At 35.5% G+C, this 27,178-nt stretch overlaps 1 long non-coding RNA gene across 2 annotated transcripts in view; it reads left to right on the top strand.

Annotated features, from left to right (window-relative positions):
• Nucleotides 1-15,468, top strand: part of LOC134549442 (uncharacterized) — a 93,107-nt gene extending 77,639 nt beyond the window's left edge. For both annotated transcript variants that reach the window (XR_010080105.1, XR_010080110.1), the window contains 3 exons: nucleotides 5,907-7,956; nucleotides 12,884-13,192; nucleotides 14,312-15,468. This is a non-coding gene — a long non-coding RNA (uncharacterized LOC134549442). The remainder of the gene's footprint in view (nucleotides 1-5,906; nucleotides 7,957-12,883; nucleotides 13,193-14,311) is intronic.
• Nucleotides 15,469-27,178: the final 11,710 nt, after the last annotated feature.

Below are 27,178 nucleotides of genomic sequence, written 5' to 3'. Positions count from 1 at the left end.
TAGTGTAGTGGTTTCTAGTGCATGAGCATGCAACCCCATGTACACTAGAAAGATTTTCAAGGTTGTTGAACAATATCAGAATTGCAGAGATTATTAGCTTTCATATACCTCTTCAAGAAATAGTGAAGCTGAGAAGCTCAGTTTAAGGAAAAATAGCTCTATATTTGTCTAAATCTGTTCCTAACATGCTATTGAATTGAGATTTAGAGCCTCAAGTCACAAATTTCTTTCTGATACATTTACTTCTTACAGGAGGCTACAGATGAAGAATGTTTACACAGATTCAAAAATTGTTTAAGAAATAATGGTGAAAAAATCCACTGGCATTACTAAATACAAGGGTGGCACATCTGACTGCGATCCCTGACTATCAGTTTGCCATGGCTTGGGAAAGAAGACTACATCCCTTTTTCTCTTTCTTTTCTTTTGCTACAAAGCAACTTGCGTTTTTTTTGATATTGCTTTGATATAAACTTGCCAGTTCTTCTGGCACAGTATTTCTGTTTTCTGAAAGAAAAATGTAAAGAAAACTATATTTACTTCATTATGGAAAGCTGACCTGCAAAGATTTTAAGTTGAATAAATGAAGCTAAATTAACTGGAAATTTGCTGATTTTTAACAAAGGTTTCATGAAAAATGTGTGTCATCAAAAAGGTTAAAGGAGATAAAACACAGGAAACATAAATCAAGTAGTAAAACCAGGAAAGGAAAATGGATGCTAATGAAATTTTGAAATTACAAGTTGAGGTTGACTTCTGATCTATGTTCAGTTTATTCTCTCAATGCAAATTTTTAATTCTGCTCTAAGGAAATAAGACTTAGGATTTTTGCATTTATAACTTTCAAGAAGAGCACTGATCATTCTCAGCTGCCTTTTAAAAATCCATTATTTTGATTGGCACATAAAGAATGACATTTAGCCAGAATATCCCTTTCTGTGACTGTTTGGAATATTCTTCCTCCTGTCTTTGAAATCCTGTAGAATGAGATTAGTGTGATAACAAGTTGTCCATATGGCAATTCAGCCGTTCAAGGATTGTCTCTTCCTCTGTCAGAGTCTATATATCAAAGATAAGGAGATAAATTTTTGTACCAGCAGCAAGGAGCATTCTGTCTCACTGGTCACAAAATCCTTCCTTGGTTGGGGTTGAATATCAGCAAGCAGACATGGTATTCAGCACTTCTGCAGATCAGAAACTTTAGTGAAGTGTGGGTGTCCATAGAAAATTAATTTAAAAATAAACTTGCTTCCATAAAGAAGAAAGGAAAGTGTGATCTTTTGTTGAAAAATCTTTAAAAACTTAACTGGGTTCTTAGCTGGACAGCTACAAATTGTTCTCAGAGGTTCAAAGCCTTGCTTTTTTTGTGTTCTTGTTAAAAGGGAAAGGGGTCTCAATTAAGTGCTGAAAAGATTTAGATATGGATCATTAGGGGTCAGATCAGGCCTTTAAAACTATCATTAGAAAGTGTAGACAGTAATCTAAAATATTCTGCCTCTTCTCTTTGTTAAGGTAGCATTCATTCCAAAAAGTCTTTCTTTCACTTTTTGCAAAACAAGTTTTGCTATGTTTCTCATTAAATTTATGCATTGGCTCAAATTGTGGAAAGCTCATAACTCTGTAGTTAGACTTCTGTTAAGAGAGATACTAAAAAAGACAAATAATTGTTTTTTAAAATATTGTTAGTATATATAGAAGCATGTTCCTTCAACTGACATTATTAACCAAATGAAATTTTTCCACATGATGAATTTTCCTTAAGAAAAAATTGTTGTATGGAAGGCTTGTTAAAACTGATAGTAGTTTTCTGTTGCTGACTTTTAATAGCCAATGGATACTTAAAATGAATAAAATAAATGTGACAGAAAGTGAAAACTGTAAAAGGGTATGTGAACTTGTTTTAAGCACTTACTTAGGTATTAGTTTCCTGGCTTATTTTAGGGTGATAACTGTTGCCCCTTCTGATATGAGTTAGAAATAGCCCTCATTTTCTCAGCATATAGTAGCTCTCAAACCTTTAAGAAAATGTGTTCTTGCTTCTCCCTTTCTATCTGCACATGTAAAGATGGAATAGCTTTTTGACTTTCATCAAAAGTTAGACCATTGTACATTCAGAAGCGTTCCACTGGAAATGCGGGCTTTCACTTCCACAGATATCTTTATTCCCTTTATAATATCTTAGAAAAAATGCACCATGCTTTTTTGGGCTGCCTGTATTTTCATTTTCTATCTAGCAAGAAAATGCAATCTTTTCATTAGGTTGTAATTAGCAAGAGATCATGTGCAAGAAGAAGCATATAAGTATCACTTAAATATTTAGGGAAAGCATAAATAAAGCTCCTTCTTATATTGCAACAGAACAAATTCTTTTTCCCTAGGTCTGATAAAGTACTTTTTAGCCTGATTATTTTTAGCCTGATATTAACTTGGAGAGCCAACAGATCAGTGCTCAAAGCTGTGAAAATACCTGCAGAAACTTGTACCCTCCTTACAGGCAGCAAGCTTCAGTTGCATCTCATCACATTCCAACTTTGGACTGTTTTGAGGCACTTGCAATGGCAAGTGGAGGACAGGGTGGCAGGCAACTTGTGCAGATCTGGTTCCTGTTCTCTGGAAGCAGAAATATGAGTATAGCTGCAGTTTGAGTAAAGCTGTGGTCAAAGAGAGAGAGGACCGATTTAATTCGACTGAGGTTTAAGTAAATATCAAAGATATAATAGTGTTAGGAACACTTATCAAAGATGGCAGGCTGTGAGAGGTGCATTTAATATTGTCCTTAAATTAGAACTTGATTTATTGATTCAGTGTGTAGAAGTCAGGAATTTCCCCACTCCAGAACTCAAATCTGTGGTTTTGGCATTATCTCACCATGTGTAACTTATCCAAGCAACAGAAGGAAGGATTTGTGTCACTCCTGGTCCTGTTTCCACTCTGCAAGAATTGTAAAGCAAGTAGGGAGTTCTGGTCATGTACTGCCTCAGTAGAGAGCAACATGTGCAACTCCCATGCCTACTGTTCAGCTGTCAGTTCCCACAGCTTTTGATCAACCCCTGTGTCAAGGCCCAGAACATCTGGTATAATTTGAACAAATGATGAAGTTAAAAATGGAATAGCAGGTTAGTCTTTTCAGTTCCTCCTTCTTAGATGTGTCTTTGTTTCTGTCACTCCATCACTTTCAGTTTTCTTGCCATCACGGCAAGATGACAGCTCTCTGTGATGGCATTGGCATGTTCATACTCTTTATGACAGTTGTTAGGAAAATATGGCCTATTAGAAAAAGACAGCTTAATTTTGCAGACTTTTGGCTTTTTGTCCTGCTTTTCATTCCACTCACCTAATCTCACACAGAACTTCCTCTGAAGTTTTGAGCAATGTTAAGGTCACTAGAATGTCCATTAGCCCATCACAGCTGCCAGTAATAGATATTGGCTATGTTAATTACATTTCAGGCACACAGAGCCATCCCAGCTCAATCAATTTATTAGGATATTGTGGCACAGTGTGCTCAGTTGCCATGCAGTGCTGTAAGAGAGTGGTTTGCAAACCCTGGAGGTGAGTCTGCAAGCAAGATGAGGGCAAGGGTCCCAGAGGCTTTGTTCAAGAAATGTCCCTTCAATCAGTGTCATGGAGAGCAGCAGCAGGTGAGTCAATATGCCAGGAGGCTGCCTGGAGAACCCTGTGACACCATGGCCACATCTCTGACTGGAAGTCTTTACAAATGCTTTACACAGCTTCCTTTATCTGTGCATGGTGAACATTTGCAGGCTTCTGCACAAAATTTAACAGAATTTCTTTCCTGAGAACAGACTCTCACTAGGTATCAAATCCCATTACATTAAAATAAACCCAGTCTAAAATACCTTTCCTCCTCACTTGACCATCCTAAATTTTTAATTTTATGTAGATCTACCTTTTGTATTTTACTCTGAAGATCACTGGTAGAAACTGGGCTTACTAGGATTGTCAATGACATAAGAGTATGGTTTTGTTTATCCTTTAATTATTCTTAGTTTGGTCTATTCAGGGCAGGGACTTGGAGGCATTGCAGCATGATGGGTATAAATTAATTGTTTAATCTTAATCAAATTATAAGACTATCATTAAGTATCAAAACAGTATTACAGATAGGGTCAATGTGAAAGGTAACATTAAATTTGAAGTTTTTCTTATTCTGTTGTATTTGAGCCAGGAGAAAGCAGATTAAGTTTCTATAGTTATTATGTGGCTGTGGTTTTTATCTTGGTTTGAGGTTTGGGGTTTCTTTTTTGGGGGAGGGGGTGGTGGTTTATTTGGTTGGTTGAGTATTTTTATTCTTGTTTGTTTCCCTTAAATGAATAAGATAAATTATGGTTATACCCACAGATGGCTTCAAGAAGATTTGTTAAACTATAACCTGTCATTTCAGAACTCCCATGACTCTGCTGTTAGGTTTTTTTTCTCCTTTTTTTTTTCAAATGAATTAAATAACCATGAAGAAAAACAAACTAATTGAAATTATTCCCCACAACATTACCTAAATTTAGAGAATGCAATTAACTACAGCATACAGATCAACACAATTCTGTAAAACACTTATCTTAGGCAGAAATATTGCCATTACTGATTATAAAAACATAATCTGCAAGAAATAACTAATAAGAATAAAATGAACAAGCAAATTGTATTAAAATGTTGAAGAAATGCTGCAGAACAGAATTAGAGGTAGGAAAAAAGGGGATTCTAACCTTAAGAAACATGCTCAATGAGTCTTCTGTTTTATTTTGCATAGCATGAGTTGGTCAGCAGTTGATTCAATAAAATCTGCTTATCAGAAAATATTAGAAACTTGCAATTCTTCTTCCTCTGCTAGAAAGAAATTATGTTTAAGAATTTCACATCATGGAATATATTCATTTAATGTTCAAGTAAACTCTAAATCTCTGTTACCGTATGTGTAATATGCTGCTGCTCAGATCCATCAGCAGGATCTCAACTTCTGCTCACACATTTGGTCTTTTGTTCATATAGACTAGAGCATTCAGCTGCAGTGCAAGTAACACCAGTTCCAAGCCTGTCTTTGCCATTTACCTGCAGTGAAAGACAGAGATGGCCACCTCTCCTCTCTCTATTGCTAGTTTCATTTAAAAGCTCTAGCAAATCACCAGACATTCCCAATGAAGGTACAGAGAACTGTTTTTGCAGAGTACATCACTCTTGCCATATATTCATGGACTTGTTCTGACCATGCCTTCAGACTGGATTTTCTTTTCCATGTAAAATTTCCTCTGCAGCCTTGCTTCCACACAAACTTCATCTTAACATTTTAACTTATGAACTCTTTGGAATAAATGGGCATATACTTTTACAAAACTTGATAAAATGGACAATTAGCAAGTTCTAAGAAAAGCTTGTTTGCTCCCATTCACCTACATTTCTTACCAAATTGCTGATGCAATGGTTTTGTTGAAGTGGTTACATTCTTAGACACTAATAAATTTGTTGCACTTTACATACATGGTATTATATTCAGAAAATTTTAGAGGAAAGGGAAGTTCATTTATTTTGAAAACACTGACACTCTGTTGTGCTACCAGTATCAACATATTGTACTGCCAATTTAATTATTAATATTAATATTATATTTTTATTCTTTTCTAATTTTTACATACAAATTTTTTATCTCCAGCCTTTTGTAGAACCCTGGGTTCTCCACCTTCTGTATATACAAATATTCTGTATCTTGTTAAGCTCTATCTACTACTTTGATTTTTGTTATTTTTATCAGTGTAGAATATCCTGTAACACTTTCCCTTCCAAATGAATTTTAGAAATAAGTATATAATTCTACATAATTCCTTTAATAGTTTAAATGGTTTTTTGGTTTTATTTTTCCCTTATATCTCTGACTTGTGAAACTTACTTTACAGGTACAGAATGGGAGAACCTGGCATCAGATTTTTCTAACATTGGCAACTGGAAATCATGGATAAAAGCAAGATTCTTTGCCAGTATCCTCTGTCAACCTGCTGTGTTAGGATAAATATTGTGCGAAAGTTTTATGCTCTATGTTTAGGCAATAAGTACAGTGTCTTAGCAGCTATGTAAAGAGAGGCATTATGATTGGATCTTGATCCTGGTTCTATGTTTTGAGTGATCAAAGCTTATGTTCTGTAATAAACAACACTAAAATATTTGAAGTACTTTGGGTAGTGTTAATTGCAGTATTTTAGGGTGCTGACATTTAATGTATTTTTAATTAGTTTCATAGTTGTCATTATGTGAAGGAGACAAACTGTTCTTTCTAGCAATCATGACTTGAGTGTCTTAAATTTTATGTTTGCCCAAAAAGGAGGAAAAAAAAGAAAAAACAACCTCTTTCTGATATCTTGCTGCTATAAGTCTGGGGACAATCAAGGCCAAGTGTAAAAACTTTTATTTTATAAATTTATTTAAATAAAATACCTTTAATACCAAGAATTCTTTCGAGGCATCAGACATTACCAAAAGAAATAGGAGTTGAGGGAGATGCTTCTACTTGTTTAGATATCAGCTGCACTGCAAAGTTTCCCCTTCCTCTTTTAAGTGAAGTACTGGGTTTTGCTGCTACTTTGATCATAACAAGAGGCAGGTATGATATTAAATGTTCTTGTCTGGATATTTATATCTGCTTATAAATTTAGAACAGTTTTTTATAACTGCTGGGCCAGGATGCCTGCTAAATTTTGTGATGCTGAGATGCATTGGTCTGTTCTGTTATGGCAAGAACCATGAAACGTTGCTGCAAACTATTTTTACTGACAAAGCACAAGTTGCAGCACTCACACTGTAAAAGTGAATTCTTTCAGCCTGTGAATGTCAGTGGCTATTTTCAAGGATACACATTATATTCTGGGAAATCTGCGTAATTTATACGACATATTAAATTGCGATGTGGGTTCAGTTAAGTGCTGCTTATTCAAGAAAAAATCTGAACAAATATTAGCATATCTATGAGACTTAGAATAGTAAGCTACATAGTTACCATAGTTCAAGAAATATTGTAATACAGTTGGTGGTCAAGACTAAAATCAGACAACACTGTGAAAGGCACTGTAATCTAATTTGAAACTGTGCCCTAATTTGACATTTCAGCATTACCTTCCCAGTATACTGGGAAACCCTACAGGTTGTTTACATGTCAATTGGGAACTCCTAGCCTCAGTAAAGAGGCTTTAATCCCTCCATGCCTGTGCATCCCGTGTTTGCCTTCTTTCCACATCTGAAAAGGTACGCAGAACTGTTTTACTACTAACTCAAAACAAAATTAAAATATAAACTACATTTTCCACTTGTTGTTGTTGAAAACTTCTTTTATTCTCCATTTCTATTTTTTTCTTTTCTCATTTTCTCATATCATCTTCATTTCTGGTACATTCATTGTCTTTATCTTAGGATCTTGTATGTTTTGATGTTTTGTCATTTGATTTTTTTGGTGGGGAGAGGGGGTGACTTTGTCTTATTTCTTTCTTCCAAATAAATTTCACTGCAATTCCTTGCTGCACAGTAGAAAAATAAGGAGGGTACTGTCAAGTGGCCACCGGTGACAGAATACCAGTCTTTGACTTAGCTTGATATGGAACTGCTTGCTATGGGAATAGGAAACATCATTAGTTTTCTCTAATAAAGTCTTTAAATGAAAAACTTGCTAATGAATACTACGTTTTTCAGAATCTGAACTTTCCTACAACAGAGCTCAAGTTGAATGTATTCCAAGATTCCTGATCATTAGTTTAAGGTCTGAGCCACGGATCTTTGGAACACACTTTATTTTCTTTATCTCATTATAGTTTTCCACTTAGGAGATGTGGGTGCCTCTTCACTGAATCTGCATTACAAGGATTCTTTCCTTTTCCTGATGTGTAACATAATATTACCATTTCAAGATCTCAGCCCACTCCTCTGATGTTGCTTTGTAGACTCTGTGTGTGCAGACTCAAGGTAAGATATATAATCTTCTCCTTGAGTTTGCTGGGCAAAAGAAAACAGTAATTGATGTAAACAGCCTCTGTTTACCCTTAGCTCTTTGTTGCTTGCAGTCCTGAAAGAGAAGAGCAAGGCATGGAGGTGAAGCACTGCAGTACAGAGGAACAGTCAATCTGCCCCTTTAAATAAACTTACTTCTGCCAATACATAAACTCAGAGAGCTAGAAGGGGCCTTGAGGTCATTCACTGGTTCACAGCTGCATCTCCCACTGCAAGGAGTTACTCTGAAGAGATGCCTCATTTATCTTGTTCCTAAATATGTCCTGGTGACAGAATGCACATAGACCTCTAACACTGCTCCTAACCTGTACAGTTTTTCACTAATTTCTAACCTGAAGATCCCAAGTGGAAATTAAGGTCCTTGCAAATTCTCCCATTCACACGGATTGCAGGCAACAGTTTGTTCTTACAAATTTTTCCTTTTCTGGAACAAAAATATTTAAAATTGTATTAACTTTGAGTGTCTAGGTCAAAAAGTACAGCGAATTCCCAATAAGTAAAGCTGCTCACAAAAGTTTACTTTAAAAGGGAAACTCCTTTCACAATTCCTTTTGTATGATATTTCATCTAATAAAGTCCTGCAAAACAACCCAAAAGGGGAATGTGCAAGCAATTAGTTTTGTAATTGTAATTCTAATACAAATTTATTTGTCCCATGTCCCAAAACAGTGTGTCACAGTGTCACACGTTTAATAAGCAGTTTGAGAGAGATTCCTCCAAGATGTATAACTGAAAATTGGCTTGATTTTTCTTGTGCTAATGTACTTGCTGCAGATAACATTAAGAAAGTTAGAAAGTTGTCTATGACTAACATTGAACAAGAAATCAACAACTAATGGAAAATTTATTATATTCAACTAAACAGATGTCTTCCTGGAGCCAGTAGTGACATAAATGTCTTTGTCATGTTATGTCTTTAAATGTTGCATGTCCTAGAGTCTCTTAATTCCTCACAGTAATTAATGAGATCCTGATGACACATAATGACTAGTAAAATGAATATGGATAATATTACTTTAACCATGTCTATATCTAGGGAGCCTCTATTTTCTTGCTATACTTAGTGTTTGGGTTTTTTTTTTTTTCACTGTGGAACATTTGGACAGACTTTCAGAGGATATTGTAAAAGATTAGACTGTAAGATACTAACTTCTGAAGATATGCCAAATACATTAACATTTTGGACAATATTAAGTATATTAAATAGCTGTGCTCATTACAAATTACAGAACCGTGTTTCCAAGAAAGAAGAGCAAAGTAAAGAGGAAAAGACCCAACTAAATTCCTTTCTGCTGAGCACCAGATGTAGCTAGCCAGAGAAGGAGCTGGTATGTTTTTCAGCTGCAAGATGAAATACCTTTTCCTGTAGAGCTAGCTCATGATACAATTCAATTGTGATTGCACATTGCATCCCAAACTTAAAAAGCACAAAATAATCTTTGATTATTTGACAGATTTAAGGTTGCTGGGACCCTAAAGGAGGCAGTCCCACAGCTACATTTATAAGGTTTTTTTTCCCCCCCTCAGGTAATTTGAACTGTAAATCAGACCATGCTCAAACTACAGACTATTTAATGAAAGCTCCAAATTGAATTCATCTTTTAGGATTAGCCCAGGTTTTAGTATGTTGTATGATACATTCAGAGGTGGTTCTCAGCTCTTGCAACATCAACCTTTTTAATATTTCAATAAAATCAATATGCTTATAGAAGCAAAACCAATTTGAGCATCTTCCAAGGTGGCAGAACCCTCATATGGCAGTTAAACAATATTTCTCAGAGCAGGAGTAGATTATTATCAGTTAATCAAGACCAGCAAAGGAAAACTCTAATGGTCGAGTAGCAGTAGGCTACTCTGCTAAAATGTACATGCAAGCATGTTAGCTTCCCGTGGAGTTTCTACTCCATTCTCTTTGTTTCCTCATGTAATATCTTTTTACTTGCCTGATAGTCTGTCTTCTATTATATTTTATTCAAGTAAAACTTTCATTGCCTTCAGTGACTTCACAGGGCAAAGACAGCAGATTTTACATTCAAATGTTAGACCTCAAAATTGCAAAGTAATTGCAGGTTAGGGCTGATTCTTATGTATGCTTTCTGAACAAATCCTGTTCAAATTTTAGGACATTGATATATATTAATTTTTTAATATGAAAACTAATTTTTACTTCTGGCAGAGAAGGAAGGGATTTTTTTCCATGGTATGCCATTTAAGTCTATTTAAGATTCATCAAATTTCTGTTATTACTCATTTAATTTTAAAAAACCCAAGGAATTTCAGGCACAAAGTACTATTTTTATTCTTCACTAAAAAACTGGCGACAGTCCTCGTCAGTAATAATGCCATTGAAAAATGTTGTATAAACCTGGCAACAACCTGTTCTCACCACAGATCTACTTAATTGCTTCTGCATTTATAATAGACACAACAGATGATTAATGCTTGGTGCATGAGCGGCAGTCTTTGGGAATTACTTAAATAACTTTTGTATAATACCTTAGGCCATAATTATAAAGGTTTATGTAACTTGCAAATGATGCAAATCATGTTTTCTGCAAATATTTAACAAAACACCAGTAGAACAAACTGTGTTTCTGAACAACTGTAAACTACTCTTCATTTATTTGGGGCATTCCATAACTTAAGCTAATTACGGTTGTTAGCTGTAGATAAACACATTACTAAAATACCCTTTAGTGCCTTCAAAAGAAGAAATATGAAAGTTCTACAGTTATTAAATTGCTCATGAAAAAAAGATTGAGAAAATATGTTTCTTTCAAAACTTGGAACAGAAGAGATGCCCCCAGCACCTGTAAATTGTCATTTCCAAATTTCTATTTTTAACAAGACAATTATTTGTTTATAACCATAGAAATTATTATGAATCCATATTGACATCTTGCGGATAACTTGGTCAAATGCAGTGAGCAATTTCTGTATTTATTCATCTTGGAATATATTAGTCTTATTGGCTAACTCATAATTAAGCACTGGGCACTGTTTATATTTGAAACTCTTTTAGTAGTTCTGTATTTCATGAAGAGGTCGTGTCTAACTACATAGTTTGTAGATGTTAAAAAAAACATCAAAAATAGATGGGAGTTGACACCTATAAAATATTGGTCTTGCCAAAACTGTTTCACATCACATTTGTTTCTAATTAGTTAACTTCAGATGGAAAAAAATGGTACTACAGCAGTCTACTCTAACCAGTGGACTCTTTAGCTTAAGTATAAGGATTTCAAACTTAAAGAGGGAAAATTTAGGTTAGATATGCAGAAGAAATTATTTATGAAGGTGGAAGAGCTTGCCCAGAGAAGCTGTGGATATCCCATCCCTGGCGGTGTTCAAGGCCAGGTTAGATGTGTTATTGAACAGCCTGGTCTGGCAAGAGGTGAATGTGGATAAGATAATATTACAATTTTTATTTTTCATATGAGATTGTGAAATTCCTTTGCCCAGAAAATTTTTGGTTTATAGAACTGCAGAATCCATTGCAACATGTGGAGATGTGCCGTGCGTCTAAACGGCTTAGGGATCATTCACAGAGTTCAAGGAATTAGCTGTCAAGAGCTCATTCAAAAGGAATGTTTTCTGTAGGTAATGAAAAGAAAAAGGCAACCGTTTTGCTTCTGATAATGACAAGAAACATGGAGCAGTCCACTTAAGAGCAATAGGAGCCAAGACCAAGATCCCCACTACACTTTTTCTCACTCTCTTTTTTTCTTTCTCTATCTTTGTCTTTTTCTCTTTTTCTCTTTCTTTTTGCTTTCCATTTTATTTACATTTTCTTTTGTTTACCACCCTCCAGTTTTCATTTCCTCTTTTTTTTTGTTCAAATAATGTGTTTAGCTGTCAAAACTTTGAAAACCTCAAGACTTCTGTATCAAATAACATAGGGTATGAGCCATTCACTTGAGAGTTGGACTTGATTATCCTTGCGAGTCCCTTTCAAATAAGAATATTCTGTTATTCTATGGTAATTTTAGCCATATTACTTAATCTAATCTGTAGAAAAAAGAATTCCTTACATAAACTACGTAAAATCATGAGATTAATATTAGGGTTATTTTTGTTGAACAAAGAGTTAGAAACAAAGAGTAGTCTGCCACTTATGGCCTGTCTGAGAAATACAGCTTACTTGCATTCTTCAGAAATTTTTAAAAATCATTGCTACAGCCAGAAATACTCTCAAATTTTAATCTCAAGTGTCAATGTTTCTTTGAGCAGAATTGTTCTCTGGTTATTGTTGATTAGGATCTGCTTCTCGTTTGCTTGACAATGAAACTGGATAGTATCACTGAAGCTTTGAGTGGGGACAGAGGGGCTGAGCTAACACTCACTGGAGTTCATATCCAGTTTAACTCCATACTGCATGGATTCTGTACTGGTGCCCTAAGGAGGGCAGGGGGAGGGATAGTGGTCTGTTGTGCAGTACTAAGAGCATCCTCACTGTGAAATAAACTGGATCTGAAGTGTCTCATTTATTTGTTTTGTAACAAAATAAACATATTGATTTATTAAGTAGCTTATTCATTTATTCAAATGTTAGATAAAAATTTGATCTGGTTATCTGAATATTTTTATGCCTTGTGAAATAGATTTCATATATATGTTTCATACACAAACATCAAATTATGGCTTCAGTTTAAGCTGGAGCAAAACTTTGGCCATGGACTTTTCCTTAGGCAATATACAATCAGCTATATATCAGCTTAAACACTGAAACCGATATCTTCATGCTAATGCAGGTTTTGACCTTTTTTAATGATCTCCAACAAATTAAAATACATGTTATCTTAGGTCTATCAAGTGTTAAGCAGAAGACACAGACCAGCATTTTCTTAAGCAACTGATATATTTGTCTGAATTCCTTCAACAGATTACAAGAAATTCTGGTGCTGTGAAGCTATGAAAATTGCCTATACAAGATGCCCTGTTCAAAAAAACACCAGAAATAACCCACAAAAAATAAATTTAAATATTTCCAAATGTTTTCCAGCAAGGATTTCTGAATTAGAATCCTTCACGATAGGCAAGATTCATATTTGTGAAACTAAATAAATCAATACCATTTTTCTCTATACCATCACATAAGTAACCAAGAGCAAAGCATCTGCCTCTCTAGGGATGCCATATGTTGAAGACTAGAGAAACCTATGCAGCAGATAGACTGAGAAAGAGAAGGCAGGTGAGTGGTTACTGTTCTTGTTCTACTCTCCATTCAACCCCCTTTCAAACAATTTATTTAGGATATCCAACTCCTTCTCCCTGTAGCTGAACTGGTTTATTTCAGTGAGTCAAGATATATGAGCTTGCTACACAGAATATGAGCTATTTACCATGACCAATATCAGCAAATAACAATAGCCAGCAGTTAACTTCTCCTCTTAAGTCATTGAAGAAAAACCACAAACCAAAACAAACAAACAAATAAAAACAAGAACAAAGAAACAAACATTCTATATTAATGTGAAAGTAATTTTTAAGTGGTAATTTTTTTTTACATTTTCCTTGGATCTGTTGAGTTTAGAGTTTCTGAAACACTTTAGTGCACTTTTCTTGCTTTGACTTTCAAGGGTCAATGCTGTGCACTAATACTAGAGTGCACAGAGTTGTCAGAGTACTGTGTTGTTCATCTACTTGGCTAATAATGACCACATATTGTTGGATAAGATGCTCCTTGGAACACACCTGTGTCAGTCTGACTCCACTCCAGTCCATTTGGGAGACTACATTAATTTTTTGAATGGAGCCAAACCCATTGGCTGTCCTTGTGGACATTTGGAAAGGTGGCACAGAATGAGCAATGGTATTTGTGTGCATGTCCAGGATCAGTGTAAGGTGGCTCCTGACAATGTCTGGCCCCAGATGCTATTTAAGTATTGCTAAGAAGGAATCTTGGGAATGAGAGCTAGACAGATGGAAAGGAAAATGAAAGGTATGGAACAGAAGGATCAGATCTTGAAACCAGTGTGGTTTTGGTAAATATTTTGGAAGATTTGAGTACAGTACAGAAATGAAACTATGTTAATAAGACATCAAAACATACATAAATATATCATTTAATGTGAGACCTAAGACCTAAGAGTAAGAAAAATTCCATGAAACATGGGGTGGAAACTGTCTTAGTCTGGTTGTATTGGAGTTAACTTTCTCCCTAGCAGTCCATATGGTGCTTTGTCTCATATCTGTGGCTAAAATAGCTCTGATAAGACAGCAGTGTTATGGCTATTGTAAAACAATGTTTGCACAATGTCAAGATTTCCTCTTTTTCACATTCTGCTGTATTTCCCTCCTCCCAAATGAGTTGGCTGGCACAAGAGACTTGAAGATAGCATAACAAGGATAGATGACCCAAACTGACCACAAGGATATTCCGTACTAGAATACATCATGGTTAGCAAAAAATCTCAGAAAAAGGAGGACAAGAAAAAAATTGAAAAACAACAGAGAGATCTCCAAGGACAGAGAAGGAGGAGGAAGATGACAAAGTAGATATTCACAGTAGTCTAAGAGAAACCCACAATGGAGCAGACTTTAACATGGAAAACTCTTACTCAAGGAGAGGAAAAGCATCGGAATGAAGAAGCAACAATGAGAAGCTGTTATGTACTGTCCATGAGCCCCAATCTCACCATTATGCTTCTTGGAACAGTGGGACAGGGCATCTATACATGGATATCTGGATGTGCAACATAAAAAACGGGCTCCTGAACAATGGGAGACTTGACTGCTTGTGCAGGTTATCTATGAAAGATGCACCATAATTCAACAAAAAAAGTATATCTGGATGGTGGATGGAATCCGTATGAGTAGGTCTGGCAGATCAATTGCACTGAACCACTGCTACAATCCACTAATTCAGTTACTGTATGCTTGCTTACTGTGATGAAGGCAAATGCCACGTGGCTGAAAATCCATGCCAGTGCCCAAAACATCATTCTGCTTAAGTCCTGTGATGACATGATACCCCAGAAAGAATTGAGTTTTGATGGACTCATCTCTGAAATAACCCCTGGGATACCTGGGCCAGGAAATACAGCACTGAGTACCCTTTCTCCCACCAGCCCCAGAAAGACTGACAGTGAATGATGGAAATTGGGGAATTGAAAACTTAGGGTGCATATTTAGCAGAGCCTCTTGTCTGATGAGAATAAGAGGGTAAGAGAAACCTGGCCCTGACCAAACAAAGCCTCTATTCTCCTACTCATGTGCCTTTCATCATTAACAGGTCATAATATATACTTATATTGTTGGAAATCAGTAGTGAAGATCATCTTTTGGTAGTGGTTATTTTATGATAAGAGGATTTCAATTGCTGTGGCAACAGTACTGTGGTCAAACCTGTCCCTGTATCATGTCTTACCATAGTTCATCTTCAGTAAGTGACCCTTCAACACTGCTAGGGGACACAGTCATTAAAGATTTTAAACCCTTTTTTCCTGAGTTCCCTTGTTTGTCTTAATTCCCACCTGGTTTTGGATTTTACTTTCCTTATTTCTCTTTTCTGTATAAAGAACAAAATTAGAATGAAAAGCAGAATCTTCATTTAGTGTAAAATTTATGAAAAATATTCTACTAAGTGATCATTTAGGCCAATGCTGTCTTATATGTAGAATAGGAATGAAGAGTACCTCTAAAAGGAGATATAAAAGAAACTGTTTTTTCTCCTAAAAATCATCTACAAAACAAGCATGGGGGCACTACACTTTAACAGTTTAATGAGCTTTTAATGAGAATTCAAATATACTACTCTCAACTTTGAATGTAAAATTTTATTATACATCTACATTAAACAGCTCTGCCTCCTCTGAAATTGTATCTGACACATATAAATACATTTCAATATTATTGAATTCTAAAACAAAATAATGGTTCCATAGGTAGAAAATGTTTATAGAAAAATATAAATTCACTTTTTGTTTGTTATACCATAGCAGAATATTCTCACAAGATCTATGCATATATGTATACTATATATATGTACACACATATACATTAATGATAAGACACTTTTTTTTTACTGGGTTGCTTGTTACTAAGCAAAATAGTATATGCTTATGATAATATATGTAAATCTATAAAGTGGAAATAATTTTTGCAAGTTAAATGTGTTCTTTGATTCTTGTAATTGTTTCTGCAAATATTTCCATGGCTCCATCAGGACTGGAGTTCATATAGTTTTGCCTAGTATTCTTCAAACATCGGACTTATGGAAATCAATGATCATAAAAAGGTACATGGCTACATAGCGGTTAAGTATGTTTCCTTAGATCAGTCTTTTATGGGTTTTGTCCATAGCTATTTTAATATCTAGATAAGGCAGTGACAAACCTTAATGTTTGTTATATCAGGTCCAATTTACATAAAGAAAAAGCAACCCAGGCACAGATCAGCCTCACCCCTGATCAGCCTTACTCAGTGCTTATAAGCACTTACCTCCTTAGCAAAAAGGCAGTGATCAAAAGGCAGATCACTCTATAAATTTTTTGATGTATATTTAATTAGCTATTTGATCTGAGTAATGGTTATGGAAATGTCTTCTTTGCTTGTTTATTTCAAATTGTTTCAACTGCCTTATGGGGAACTTCCACTTGCCAGATGATAATTGGGAGCACCACACAGCTGGCACAAACAGGTCCAGGAGAATCCTAAAACACCTGGATGATAATTTCACGATATAGGTACTAGGGGTACTAGGAAAGATGCCCTTCTTGATTTGTTGCTTGTTCAAAGAGGACGTCTCAGGAGTGGAGTAGTGATTGATGGCCACCTTGGCCACAGTGACCACAGAACAACTGAGTTTAAATCAAGTCTGACTGGACAAAGAGGGCAAGCAAACCTTCAGCCCTGGATGTGAGAAGAGCTGATTTCAGGCTGCTCAGGGATCTAGGTATGCAAGGTCTCCTGGGGAAATGTTTCTGAAGTTGCTGGAGTCCATCAGTTCTGGCCACTTTTTGAGCATCAACATCTAAGAGAACAGGAGCAGGAAATTCCAAAAGTCAGAAGTCAAGCAGATGAGGCACAGGGGCAGCCATGGAGCTGTCCTGTGCAGGGATAGGAATGGAACTTCAATGATCCCTCTGTGTCCATTCCAACTCAGGATATCTGTTCTGGCTTTACAGGCAATGAGGTTTATCAGGTCAAGGTCTTGCCAGCTCAAGCTACCTTGTGTATTTTGATGTCTTTAGTCATATATTCATGTTAAATTTCCAAGTAAAAATGGGACTATTGAGACATAAATAGCACTAAAATATAATTTAGACAAGTAAGAATGGTCAATTCTAAAGCTTTTCCATTTCAACAGAATTCTCACTTGTTCAGTCTATTCAACAAATCTATTTGTCTTAGATGGTACATAAGAATAGATTGTGTCATTTATAACAGTCACTGCCTGCAGTTTCTGAGGAGAAATTAAATTATTTAACTGTTTCTCTGAGTTTCTAGTATGTACTGAATAAATTGCAAGGATAAAATAGCATATATATTCTGATATATATCAGAAAATCAAAGAGCTTTATGTAAGCTAGGAAATGGTCTCATATTTTCATGCCTCATGGGGAGTTTTTAATTAACAGATTTTTGATATATTGTCAAATCTCAAACAAGTAAATGTAAATGTAATATTTTCTGGTTTTAAAATTAATTGTAATGAAATTTATCTCTAATCATAAATTCAAAATTCAACTTTATAAGCTGAAGATGGATTTTGATCAAGGAAAGTGTCATAATCCTGGAATTCTCAATACAATATCTCTACATCTACTTATATGCAAGTTGCACTGACCTCTGCTCTCAGAATACACAGTGATTTAGGGTATGAGGAATTTTATCAGTAATTCTTAAGATCTGATTCTTAGTAACAGTGCAGTTTTCATTTCAAGATCTTCCATTCCAGAATTGTTACTCTTAAACATTAAATGTAATCAAGCTCTTGCAAAACTCAGTTCTGGCTGAACAGCTGAAACGTATTGTTTATCTTATATTGGTCAAATCTTTTTGAAACCACAGGATTCACATGAATGAAAATGCTATGAGCCATCTCATATAACTAATGCAAAGATTAATTACAGTGGAAGGAGTAAAAGTGAACTGATTTACATACTTCCAAATGCAGCAAGTGTAAAACACTCTTCAAAGTAAATTATCTCTGACTTGATGAGCTGAGAGACAGAACCGTATTTGCCATGAATCGCCTTTATCTTCACGACTGAATATAAGAATGGCACATTTACATAAAAATCTAAACTATGGATCTCAACATTAACTGCTAATTGAATATTCCTGATTAAAATTTTAATCCTTGAAAGCAATTACTTTTTTTTTTTCTGAAGACATTTTTGATTGATTCCTTTGGTAAAGATGCTGGGAACTCTTTGGAAATAATTTTAACAGTGTTAAACTGGTGTCTCTTCACACATTAGCCCCCTGGGAATGGCTAATTATGAGCCCTATCTGCAGTCAGGACTTCAGACTGGTTATACATTTATGTGAAACTATTTCTTCCCAGCACTGAGAACACAGCTGGCAATTGAACAAAATATGCTAATGCAGCAGGCCAGAACAAGTCAAAAATCATGAACTTTCTGAGAGAAACACTATTAATTGTAGAAACAAGTTATTTTTATTTTAGCTGCTGCAGAAAGATAGGCTCCCACTTTCCGCTCACTTTAAAGTGCAAACGAACATATGCTGCAGATCATTATTTGAGATAAAGCTAAGGGAAAATTTTAGTCACATTCTATCATGAAACTCCAAAAGAGATTACTATAAACTAAGTAAGGGACTTGAAGAGTGCCACAGATTCTTGGGAGGTGGGGGTGGATGATGTTTTTGGCAACTGATGTTTATCAAATCTTTTTATCTTTTTTGTTGTTGTTTAAGGTGCAGGTTTTTTGTTGCCTTGTTTGTTTTAACTAGAAAATGGATTAGTTAAAACAGCAACTACTGGCTCCTCTACTTTACTCTGTACCTTACTCTATTTATCTTTTGTGCTTGTGTAATGCTGATAGTAGGGATTTGCTGGATTTTAAACCCAAAGTCTGATTTGGGTAAAATGAAGAATCTTAGATGCTTGTAAGGATGGTCTTGGCACATTACTTCCAGCATTATCAAAAAGGATTTTCTTCCAAGCATTCAATTTTTAATGAAATTTAGTTTATTCTTTTAATGATTAGTCTTTGAACTGATATCTCATTGTTTTTTATTGAGAATTCTGTATAAGAATTGCAGGAAAAATAGTTTTGTTTGGTGGAATTTCCTTTTCTTTCTAGAATATCAGGGAGATTTTACTGCCTCTTAAGCTAGTAGTGCCTTTTTGAAGGGTTACTGCCATTTGAACTGTAATCTAAGAAATCTCACTTAAAGTGACAATATTGGCACTCAGATTTTTCTAATAAAATCGGAAAATTTGCCCTTGTTTTTCTCTCCAACAATATACTTAACTTCCTGTGCTCATTTATATCCTCCAGATCAAGTGCAGCAAATGAAAGGATGGGTCTTTGATACTCGTTGGATGAATTTAGAAGTGGCTTTACGGCAGTGATTTTGGCATTCCCCTCTTTATTATTTAAAAACATAAATGCTTCTGTGATTCCTCAGTGCCCATGAAGTAACTTATTTTCATCTTTTTCTTGCAAGCAAAAGATTCAATGTGAATCTGTCCCTTCTTACTACTATATATTTTCAAATATTTTTAAGAATTTTAATGTTAGATGTTTTGTGGTTTGATCTTGTTCCAAAGCATTCAGAGACAGAGTAACAGACTGTCATACTGAGGGGTTTTCTTCTCCCTTCCTTAATTTTCTCTTTGCGATACAGAACAAAGTAAATCTTACTTTGAGTTCAACAATAGTTATACAGGACAGCCCATAGTGCCACCAAGAGAAGGTCAGACCATGCCAAACAAGCCTGATCTTGTATTAAGATTACTCTTACTCTAATAAAAAGTTTGAAGTGTTGCAAAGCCTAGGAAATTGTGAACAATACAGCATTTTGTGCCTCTAGCTAGGAACATTGCCTGAGTTAAAGTTGATAGAGTAGCAAAGATACATAACACAAAGAAATGGTTTCATGAACATCCAAGGGTATCTATTTTAGTCTTACTTGCCAATCTTCCTTTAGAAGTCAGTTTCTTCAATGAATGTAAATCAAGGGAATGGATAATTTTAGTTTCTGATATCTTACTTCCCACTTCCTGATTTTCAGTGATTTTCTAATTTTGTTGGGGCTCTTTGGTTTGTTTTGGTTTGGTTTTGGTTTTGTTTTTTGATAGTAGGTCTTCTGAAACATAACAATCCTTCCTCTCTTAAGTTTGTGATGATAATTGTATTGTTAATTTTTTAATTTGATCATTATAGAATAAAACTTCCTTTGCAACACAGAGAGAGTGGTAATAAAAAGCTCCTCTCTTTTCTCTGATTGATTATTCCCTTGAGACCTCAATGCTAACAGCATTGTTGTAATAGTTGAAATGGAGTATCCAGTCAAAGGGATACAGTCTGAATATGTGCTTGCATAGGATCTCAGTCTTCAGAGAGTTTAGGTAAAAGGAAGTCAGTAAAAGGAAGGTCAGGAAGTTATTTGTTTTGTTCCACTTTCTACCACCATCTGTTTTGAAACACTGGAAATTCTGACTTGGGTGGCCAGGTCTTACTGGTTATTATGTGAGACAGTAACAGCAGCTGATATTACTACTTGCAGTGATGAATAATGTGAACTTATTAAGTATGTTGTTGCCATAGAAATTCCAGGGTTCTTTAATAATTAATGTATTGTGTAAAAGAGGAAAGTATTTAAGGCATATGTTTATTGTGAGGAATTTATTTCAAGACAATTTTAAAAGCTTTTATAACAACTCAGTCAAAAATAAATATATTATCAAAATTTATCCACTCCCAAGAGCAGATCTTACCAAAAAATATATCCCACCAAAACAAATACTAATTAGAAAACATTTTTGCCTTGATTTACAGTAAGCACAGAGATTGAGCTCTTTTCTCTCTGTACCAAGGTACATGGTAGTAGTCAATAGAACACAGAATGGAAACTTTTTTCTTAACGTTGCTCTATAAAATGTGGTTATAACTTGCTATTTGAGCTATCATTCTCTAGATATTTTTATATACTATGTCTCTTCTTATATAAGCATCCACTGGAGGCAGCTGTAGTATTCTTTTTAAGACCTTCAATATTTTTTTCAGAGTTGTGCTACTCAAAAGGTCTATATGCATTAAAAAATGATGCCAGATACAGACTGTTCTGAATCAGCTCACAGTATTATACACGGAGGAAGAGAAGAGAAGAGCCTTGTGCTGTTATATGACATTCAGTAAATGTGCATGATTTGTGGTGTGGATGAGAACATCCCCTGACTGTTCTGTTCAATTTGAGAAGTATATTAAAGGCAACTGTTGTGGCTGGAATGAGAGCTGCTCAGTCATAATACCAGAGCAGAGAAACAAGATTGCATATTGCACCAGGGTATAAAATAGCTTTTGTTCTGCAGGCAACAGAGAACAAGGCAAACACCTATTTTGGATTATCCAGGACATGAGACTGCAACTGGATTAAAATCCTGCCTTTTTAACTTTATCTGTCCACCTCCTTTGCTATAACAGGTTATATATTCCAAGAGTGAGCAACAAACCTGGTGTGTATTTTTCAGCCTTCGCTGCAGTGCAGCAGTTTTTGTTCAGGCAGCTCCTGGAGCAGCGTGGCCTCACCAGCCCCATCACCCTCCCTACATGGCCACCTTCAATCCCTTGGGCAAACCCAAGCTGCCTTCAGCCAGCTGCCAGATTCACACAGAATATTCTGCCACATTCACCCCCACAGTTCCTAAAACACAAGTGGATGTAGGTTGAAGAAACATTTTGTGAAAGTGCATTAGAGGTTTGCTCAGATCACATCAGCTTCCCTAATGGTCTGCTCCAGGTGGCTTGCAGAGATTCAACAAGAGAAGATTGAAGCCTTTCATCCATTGTGAGGTAGCATTCTGGCACAGATGCGAGAGACATGAACTCATTTCTGTTTCATTTGTTTGGTTTATTTTTTGCTTAAAAGACTACTAATACTTTGAAAATAGCAATAATGTTGAGAACAGAATTTATAGAAACTTTTGGAGATTCTGGTTGCTTACTCTTGATATGACCTTTGCTCATCTCTCAAGATTGCAGGTGGCAAACCCTGGCATGTTTGATTTAACCTCACAATCCCTCCCCTTCTCCCCAAGAAATCCTCTGAATTCATCCCTCTTTTTCATAAAGTATTGAGAATATCTCAACAGTTAATTTAGGTGTTTTGCTGTATGGTGCTCAGCACTACTTTTTTTGAGAAGGGAGATTGAAAGGGGTACAGTTTTCAGATCATTGCAGTACCACCAGATTGGGTTATTATATTTTGATCAAAAGGAGAAAACAGTGTTTGATTATTCTGAATAATTTTTTGTGCACTGTAGGGATGGTATGATAAAGATCTGATCAATTTTTTTTTAGAAGTTCAGTCTATGAAATTCCACAGCATCGACTGTAAACATTTTTAATTAAGCACTTCTGCTATTTTGCCATGCATTGAAATTGTTATTTTCATTAAGCTTTATGAACGGCACTCTGGAAACAAGACACATTAATCATAGTGTTTGTTATAATAACAGATCATCTATTCACTAATTATTTACAACATGCCTAAGTCTGATCTCTGAACTTTCTGCATGGGAAAAGCCCATTCAACTGCTCTGGCTTAACCCTTGAGAATTGCTTGTGCCTCAGTGGTGAAGCAGCAAGTGAAGGAAAAGGTAGGAAAGAAGAAAACGATGGAGGACTTGATTGGACAAAGATTTGTAGTATAAAACATAGAGAAACAAGATTTTTTTTCTCTCTTTCAATAACCTCACTTTGTTTTCATCTACAGAGAGGACAGTGGTCAACTCTATAAGCCAGTAGAACAGCTGTACTTATAAACTGATCCTAACTAAAAATAAATTAAATCCTAAATCACAGGTGTTTATTTTTATACGATGACATTTTTTTCCGGGAGGGTTCTGCAGAAGTCATTCATTAATTGCTTCTGATCTCAAAAGCTGGTTATCAACACAATTAAAAAAATATGTATTATTCTTCTATTAGTGAATTCACATTGATAAAGCAGTCAGTTCTGTGACCCACAGATAATGGCCTGAATCTCTTGACTACTCTGACTTGCAGATTTAGAAACACTGCTTTAAACAAATATGAAATGATGCTGTATAAAAACTACTGAATGAAGATTTAAAATTCTACTCAATCTGTGTCAGATATGCCACCATATTTTCAGTGTGTGGTTTTACTCTTCTAGCAGCATTCATCCTACAAGTGACCACGTAGCAACTGCTGATAGAGAGCTGCCTCCTGTTTTGAGCTGAGCAGGATTATTCCCATTTCAACCTGCTATTTCTGTACTCTGTAGGCACTGCTACTGACAGGTCTGTGATGAAGGGCTCACTGCCTATGTTTCAAAATTCTTTCCTGAAATTAAACTATTAATCCACAGGGAAACTTCCAAGCAATATTGTGTTGCCTGTTTATTGTCATATTATGCTGCAATACAGAAGGGAAACTCCCGTAAAAATAAATTCTTTGCTTTGATCAAAACCTGTAATTTTCACTGGGGAGCAGCTGTTTAGTGGAAATATTTGCTGCAAACAGTCATTCTGCAGAATTTTTTTTACATTCAAGTTGGACATGTTGAAATAAAAGAAGTAGTAAGAGATTTTCACTTTCTGATGAATATCCAGTGAAGCTGTGTCTTAATGTAATTACTCCTTCCACGAGGACATTAAGGATCATCTAGTCCAACCATTCTGCCATAGGCAGGGACAGTTTCCACTAGACCAGGTTGCTCAAAGGCACGACATAGTCTTGCTTTGAACACTTCCAAGGGCAGGGCATCCATAACTTCTTTGTGCAACCTATCCCAGCGCTTCAAACAAAATCCTCCTTGTATGTAGTCTGAATCTACTTGTCTGATCACTACCTTGTAAAAAGTCCCTCTTCATCTCTCTTGAGGCCCCTTTCAGGTACTGGAAAGTGTTTTAAGTCTTCTCCAGTCTGGACAACGACAACTGTCTCAGCCTCTCTTCATAGGAGATCTGCTTCAGCCTCCTGATTCTTTTCCTGGATCTTCTCTGGACCCACTCCAGCAGGTGTCCTTTTGTTGGGAGCCCCAGAACTGAACGTATCAGACTTTCCTGCAATAACAATTAGGGAAGTAGTTTATTTATTTCAATTGATCTGTTACTTTCAAGTTAAGTTAAAATTTGTAAAAGGAAATACATGAAAATGCATGAAACAGGTTAAACAATTCTATTTTCATTAGAAAAATTGTGTTATGATGATCAGATTAGTTATTCCCCCAGACCCACTGTGACTTTTTTAGAGCAATATGTTGAAATCTTTTCACGGAATCCTAAGATTAGAAAGAGAATGTATATGTTTGAATTAGAGTTGGTTACTGACACGCAGTGAAAAAGCTGAAAAAAGGTGGTTAGCCTAACTTCAGTATTGGAAAGATATGCATATGGTAGGAGATGGGGATGGTAGTTGAAACCCAAGGAAAATTTAATTTTCAATACAATTTGAGCACGTGCTGTTTCTATTTAGCTCTTCCACAGATAAAAAAATTTATAAAAGTAATAAATTATATTTAGGCTCTGTCTTCTAAATATGTTTAAGCTGGAAACTCACATTTAACAATTCAGTATTTGTGGGCTGAGTAATAAGAATAGGCAGTGATTAATTTCTGAAATATATATTCAAAACTTTCTAAAACTACTGTAATAATGGAAGAAGTGATAAATACACTGCAGATTTGACACAATTCCAAAATAGTTTGGAATATACATTTTAGATTTGAGATGACTGAATTATCTTAAACTTCTCCTGTCCTGGCACCTGGGAAAGGGTTTTATCTTCGAGAATATTGTTCTTCAGTGGAAGTTCATTCCAATCAGATAGAGATGGCCACTAGATCATGTCACCTCTAAAACTATCATGGAAAACATTTTTGTCCCTAAATACCAGTTTATCATATTTTTTGCTCCTTTATTAGGAGATTCTGCTCCATATGGCAAATCTTATGGGTATTTTAATATCAAATGAACAGAAGATACTCTGTTTATGAAGATAGATTTAAAAAATCAGTATCAGAGAATTCTACTTAGTTCTTAGGTTTGCAAATAGAATAATGTGAATAATAAATGTCAAGTTCATCTAACTCCAGAAGGATGAGAAAAATGGACGCAATCTCTTGCTGCTCACTTGAGAAGATATTACTGAAAGATAAACAATGTCTCACATCCATGAAATGAAGTGCTCCTGAAAATATTTTTTTAGATTGAGAAAGAAACACTTCATTTTGGAGAAATTTGACATCTGACTGTCTAACAGGTAAATAGTTCTCAAAAGGGAATCTCTGGCTGTTCTGATTTTTTGATTTGTGAAAAACTGAGAATTGAAATGGTCAGACATCACAGCAACTCTGTACAAATATCTTCTTTCTTCAAAGTCTCCAGTCTCTGAAGAAGAGATAGTGAGCTGCCAAATAACAGTTCCCCCTTGAGAGAAACCCTAAACCAAAACATAATAGTCAGTATCAAACTTCTATTAAGATTAAATAACTTTTTACAGTGCTTGCCAAACAAAGCTGTGACTCCCAAATATGTATGCAAAGATATTGCACAAGCAGATGAAAATAATGCATTCTCCATACTTCTTTTTCCTGCTACAAAAAAATCCTTTTTCAGCATGAAAGGACCAAATTTCAGGCTGAGCTCAGCCATCTTCCACATGCTCAGATGTACAGAGTTGACCCTGGGAGTTGCACTGGCCCAGTGGTGAGGTAAGAGCAAAACCAGATTTAACAGAGAGCTGGGCACATTCATTATTCCTTCTACAAAGGAAACAAGATACTAAAGGCAGAAGTCAGCCAAATTTGGTCGGTCACGTAAGTCTGATGTTATCACTTCTCAGGCTGACCTCTGCAAAGAAGGGACAGCAAATTTGGAGGGGTTTTTTGGTTTGTTGTTGTTCTGTTGTTTGTTTCTTTTTTTTTGGGGGGGGGGGATTTGTTTGTTTGGTTTGTTTGTTTTGTTGGGGTTTTTTCATGAGAGATAAGAGAGTTTGTGACTAGATTATTTGAATCAATAGCAGGGTGCAGAATGCTATAGCTCTCCAGTTTTGGAGAAACTTTACTTTTTTCATCATTCTCACTCCTGGTCCTGAGAGACTGAGGGCATAATAAGGACACCCTTCTCCTATGGTTAGATGTGTAGTCTAGTCACAAATCTAAGATGACTTTGAAGGAGGATACTGGAGATCATGATATAGCAGGATGATCATTAGTAGATAACCAGGGCTTACATCATGGAAATTCACTTGGTTAGATTCCCTCCCTTAAACCATTCTGGACTCAGGGCTGAAATTTTTCTTCTCTGTGTATATCAGTCTGTATTTCATGAAATCAAAATGTTTTCCCATGGCCAGGCTTTTTAACCAAATGCACTCCATCATTTTGTCTTCCTCATTTATCATACCGCCAATGTTTGTGTCATTTGCAAATTAACTCAGCAATATTTACTTCTAAATAATTTTGGTTTTCCTTATTGTTTGCACACAACTTGCCTTAGATTGTGGGGAGAAGGGGGCAGGGAGGAGTGTTTGGTTTTTTTGTTTGTTTGGGTTTTTTTGGTTTTGTTTTGGTTTGGGGTTTTGTTTTGTTTTGTTTTAGTTCTAGTTTAGATTTTGGCTATATGTAAACAGAAAAACCCAGAAAAAAAAATTTGGATTTATCCTGTGTGAGCAATGTGACCATCCCTGTGTAGTAGCTGTTGTATTATAAAGTAGTAATAGGCAAGATTCTTTGCTGTGAATGATACATGCTGGAAGTCTATTTTGTTCAATAGAAGATTACAGTTCATGGAACAGTTTGCTCCCTATAGAAACATTTATTCAATAATTGTGTTTTCTTCAGTAGTGGTATCTGTGGTGTTCAGTATATCATCTTTTATGTTTTTCTAAATCATATTTCCTATTGTGAAAATATTTATTTTGTTTGTGTAAATATTTATTTGGTGTAAATATTTATTTGGTGTAAATATTTTATTTTTAAGCTGTGTCTGCCAAAGTGCATTTAACATTCT

This window comes from Prinia subflava, chromosome 1, assembly GCF_021018805.1.
Source record: "Prinia subflava isolate CZ2003 ecotype Zambia chromosome 1, Cam_Psub_1.2, whole genome shotgun sequence".
NCBI classification, from domain to species: domain Eukaryota; kingdom Metazoa; phylum Chordata; class Aves; order Passeriformes; family Cisticolidae; genus Prinia; species Prinia subflava.
This window is presented reverse-complemented; position numbering and strand designations above follow the sequence as displayed.